The sequence below is a fragment of the Eulemur rufifrons genome, chromosome 30 (genome assembly GCF_041146395.1).
Source record: "Eulemur rufifrons isolate Redbay chromosome 30, OSU_ERuf_1, whole genome shotgun sequence".
NCBI classification, from domain to species: Eukaryota; Metazoa; Chordata; class Mammalia; order Primates; family Lemuridae; genus Eulemur; species Eulemur rufifrons.
Genome location: NC_091012.1, coordinates 106,136,665 through 106,141,916, shown reverse-complemented (window position 1 = coordinate 106,141,916; position 5,252 = coordinate 106,136,665). Strand labels below are relative to the sequence as shown.

General features: G+C 34.4%; 1 non-coding gene across 1 annotated transcript; it reads right to left on the bottom strand.

The window, feature by feature from the left end:
- Positions 1–3,845: 3,845 nt before the first annotated feature.
- On the bottom strand, positions 3,846–3,952 carry LOC138379245 (U6 spliceosomal RNA). The gene has a single exon (XR_011232027.1). It is a non-coding gene; the product is annotated as a U6 spliceosomal RNA (small nuclear RNA).
- Positions 3,953–5,252: the final 1,300 nt, after the last annotated feature.

The following is a 5,252-nucleotide window of genomic DNA, read 5'->3' as shown; positions in this document are numbered from 1 at the left end:
TCCCTTCTTATGTCTCTTTATCCTTCTCCAAGCAGCTATTCCGGCATACTGACTATTTAAGTCAAAACATTTGAAAACCATCAGATACAGAAAGAAACTCATTTTGAACTTCATGCTGTTTCTTAAAAGCAAAAATGAAATTCCCATGTAAAGACACCCTCCCTGTACTAAAAGCAATGGCAACATTCTTATCTTCAGGGACAAAGAATTAAGTTCAAGAAAATACTGCACAACCCTTGTTAAAATAACTCTTATCTTTGGGGCCTCCTCACATAATTCAGTCACATTTTTACATTTAACTATTTGTCCAATCCAGTATATTGGTAACTGACTCAAACTGCTTTACCCAAAATTTGGTTCACAGCCATTATAAGACTGCCTATTTAAAAAATAAAAAAAATCTTAAAGTTTAGGTTTATCCCATTTTGTCAAAAAAATAATTTGGATCCAACTGTTTGTTTATAAACTGGTGAGTTTATATGTTTTGCTATCTCATGACTAAAATTCTAAAATAATAGCTATAAGATTTGTATTTGTGTGTATGTTATTTATTTAGGTGTTTTTATGGGTATGTACATTTACTGTGTTATATGTCATGTCTACATAATAAAATTTAGTGCAGTTAGCCAGAAATCACTTAAAAAATTTTCTTCCAATTGGTTTAAATAAATGAGTGCTCATACAAAATATACAGTAATTAACCCAAATGGGTTTTTTGTTACTTCACATGGCTTAAGTAAATTGTTAAGAAATTAATTGGTGTAAAATTCTTGGTAAAACAAAATTAGAAATGTCTTCAAAATTGTCAACATACATTTTTGCCTGTGTTTACTGATCAGATAATTTTATATGTGCCTCTGCTACATGTTTTAAGGTCATAAAACTGTAAACCCAGCCTAAAACAAAATAATCTTTGTTTGTACAATTCTTTAATAAACACGATTAATTTAGGATTGTTAATTTAATAAAAACAGCTGTTATCTTCTGAGTTATTGACAATGTATTCATGTTTGAAACTTTAAGGTTCTTACATAAACACTTGATATTAGCAGGCTATAAAATTGCTTAATAGAAAAAAACAAAATAATGACTAGCTCTGTCTAATATCTTAATTTTCATAATCTAGATATAATTAAAAATAAATTAGATAACTATAAATGAAATAAGTATTTATAAATAAACTTTTAATATAATTTAAAATCGTAAGGCCAGGTGCAGTGGCTCATGCCTGTAATCCTACCACTCTGGGAGGCAGAGGTGGCAGAATTGCTTGAGGTCAGGAGTTCGAGACCAGCCTGAGCAAGAGCGAGACCCCGTCTCTACTAAAAATAGAAAAATTAGCAGAGTGTGGTAGCATGCACCTGTAGTCCCAGCTACTCGGAAGGCAGGAGGATCACTTGAGCCCAGGAGTTGGAGGTTGCAGTGAGCTATGATGATGCAACTGCACTCTAGCCAGGGTGACAGAACAAGCCTCTGTCTCAAAAATAAATAAATAAAATAAAATCAAATAAAATCTTAATGTTATGTTATGTTAAATTAAATAAGAGATACCCATTAAATGTCTGAGTCACACCCAAATAAGATTAAAAAACTGAAACAATTTGCTAAATAAATATAAATTCTTTCTTTGCTTCTTAAATTTTGCAAAAAGACTAAATAAATTTATGCCTATTAATCAAAATATAAATTTAGGAAGAAAATAATTTTATATCAAAAAAATCTTAATATGGGATAGATTTTTGTCCTAAGATAAAAATAATTGGTTGTTTCAAAATTTAAAAAAATTTATACAACTAAATAAGACCAGGGGTTTGGGAAGATAATAAAAGGTCTAAACAAGTCAAGGAAGGTTTATAAAAGATAGGCCTAATGGAGAAAGTTTTATGTGTGATCAGGTTGGCTGAGATTGAAAAAAATTGTTTATGTATTTTCCTAAAAATTAAACATTGATGTCAGAGGCACCCTAATACAGGACCAGGGGCTGCTCCCCCTATATTTAAAACAGCAAGGTTTTCTTGAAGTATTGCTCTTTTCTTAATAAAATCGCAAGAAGTTTTGATTTTTAATTCTAAAATCTGTTGCTTTAACAGCCATCTCCTTTTTGAGATCCATGTTTTGTTTGGGTTTTTTTTTTTTTTTTTAGACAGAGTCTCACTCTGTTGCCTGGGCTAGAGTGCCGTGGTGTCAGCCTAGCTCACAGCAACCTCAAACTCCTGGGCTCAAGCAATCCTACTGCCTCAGCCTCCCGAGTAGCTGGGCCTACAGGCATTCACCACCATGCCCGGCTAATTTTTTCTATATATTTTTAGTTATCTGGCTAATTTCTTTCTATTTTTTAGTAGAGATGGGGTCTCGCTCTTGCTCAGGCTGGTCTCGAACTCCTGAGCTCAAACCATCCGCCCGCCTCGGCCTCCCAGAGTGCTAGGATTACAGGCGTGAGCCACCGCGCCCCGCCTTGAGATCCATTTAATTCCTCTAGTTTCATGTGTAAAATTCTGTCCTCTTCATTAAAAATTTCATTTCTTGAAATAGAGCTTTGCTTTTAAAATTTCTCAAATTCATCTCTCAGAAGTTCAACTTTTACTGTATCTTGCTACACATGATTTGTAGGTCATAAATCACTGCCTTCAGCTTTTTCTCCCCTTAAGAAGGCCTGAGATAATAATTCTCTCCTTCAACTTTTTTGTCAGCTCCTGTAACTTTTTTCCCCAGTTCTAACTCCGCTGTTATGGTCTTACACTAAAATGTTTATCCTGAAGGCCTAGGAAAGCAGTGTTCTTCTTCGGTATCACTTGATTCTGTGCTCTTGGCTTTTCTTGATATGTCTGAATTGTTCGATGTACCTGGAAACTTCCCGTGCTGTTACTAAGAGCCGTGTATTTCCCTGCTTAAGATACTAGTTCTCTTGTTTACATTGTTCTGTAAAACAGTATCTTACCTGGAGATAGTGTCAGATCCCACAGGGTGAGGGCTCAGTCCCCACGACTGCCGCCTCTTTAGAAACCACTTGCAGGTCTGGGCCTCCAGAACTTCTGACCGACTAGTTTCAAGTTGGGGATCCCACAACTCCCTCTCTTTGAAATTGATTAATTTGCTGAAGTAGCACATAGAACTCAGGGAGGCACTTACTTATGTTTACTGGTTTATTATAAAGGATATTACAAAGGATAGAGATGAAGAGTTACATAGGGTGAGGTATGGGGGAAGGGGCACAGAGCTCCCGTGACCCCCAGGGTGTGCCACCCTCCAGGAACCACCATGTGTTCTGGTGCTCAGCTATCCAGGAGTTCTCCAAATCCTGTTCCCTTGGGTTTTTATGAACAATTGTGCAAAATGTGATTAGCCTTCATGTTATGGGGCAAGATCCTTTCTGGAATGAGGGTCTTATGACCCATAATCAAAAAGGCAGGGGAAGCCAGAGAGATTCTGTTTCCTGAGGACTGCTCCTGAGGCCTAACACACCCAACATTATAATGACAAGAGACTGTAACAAGGGTTATGGAAGATATGAGCCAGGAACCATGGATGAAAACCAACATATATAACACCACATGCACCCATGTAACTTTCTGTATTGCTTTTAAAGTTTTTTGATTATCACCCTGGTTAAATGAATGACTATTTTATAATTACCTGTGATTCTGTTTTTTTTTTCTGAAATTAATATCCCTAGTATGCAGATGGAGAAACTGAGGCTCAGAGGTATAGTGCCTTCCTGGGACTTTTTTTTTTAATTTCAGCATATTATGGGGGTACAAATGTTTAGGTTAAGTATATTGCCCTTGCTCCCCGCCCGCCCCGCCCGAGTCAGAGCTTCAAGCGTGTCCATCCCCGACACAGTGCACAAAAATATGGAAAGTTTCACGAATTTACATGTCATGCTTGCGCAGAGGCCATGCTAATCTTCTCTGTATCGTTCCAATTTTGGTGTGTGTGCTGCCGAAGTGAGCACTGTGATTCTGTTTTAATCAAGTGTTTTGAGCCTTTTAACATCTGACAAACTTCCCCCAAATCAAATTCAAATTTAAATCTCTTTAACCTAAAATTAACTTTGGAATTTTCCAATTGGTACCCTGGAAAGCCTCAAAAGATATATCTCTCATCTTGTAAAGATATTAAATGATTAGACTTATTTGGTAAATTGTATAACATAATTATCAAATGAGAAGTGATACTAAATCTTCTTTTAGTTGCATTTATGGATATGTTGTTGATATGAATGTTTCAAAATTTATATAAATTCATAGATAGAACTCATAGAATTCACAAATTCTAATATGTTATCAGTTATAATTCTGGTTATCTCAAAATACTATGTATAATAGAAATAACTAAATTTTTGTCCTTCTGAACTGTAAACATTCATCAGATTTTTAACCATAGCTATTCTAAGTTTTTGTTATCCATAGTTATTGTTTTGAATTCTTTTCTAAAACATTTTCAATCAGATTCATGGAAAAGACTCCAACAAGTACTCTTAAATATAGGTTTCTGATGACTTTAAAATTGATAGACTAAATAAAGTTTTCCAGAACTCTAATAAAGAAACTGATGGATTCATGAAACTACTAATAGAGATTAAAAAAAATATAAGTTGATTACATGATATTGAATACCTGGTAAAAATAATGTTTTTATAACTTATATAAAACATTGTTGGTTCTTTACTTAAATGTTTTTATTTTCTAGATTTAAGAGAATTTTCTCTCTTAGGCTTTCTATAATTCATAGCAATTTAGTAAAATACAGTTTTGTAAACAAAGATTAAAAACTTTTTTTCTTCTTATTTAATTCCTCCAAAAACTCAAAAACTACTTGTAAACATTCTTATGGCAATGTGGTTATTTATATAAGTCCAATAAAAATCTTCTCTCTGTGACAGAAAACAATTTAAAACATTGGTTATATTACCAAGGCTTTGACTAAAATGTCATATTTGAAAATATGCATCAATTTCCTGAGTTCAAGGGTTCCCCTCCTTACAATGAGTAAATAAAAATTTTCACTTCCTGGCAGCCCCAGGAACTTGAAGACTGTAAGTAAACTCTAAAGTCTGCCTTGGCTTGGCCTCCTAGCCTCAAGAGGTTTTTAAACCTGAGATTCCTATATGATCTATATATATCTATATAGATAGGTAGATAGGTAACTGCTGTATTTTCCCCCCCCAAAAAAGCTATAATACACCTATTAGTAGACTGTACCTCTGTACATTGTTTTCTAAATTCTTCTAGTTTCTTCCAATCCAACTCTCT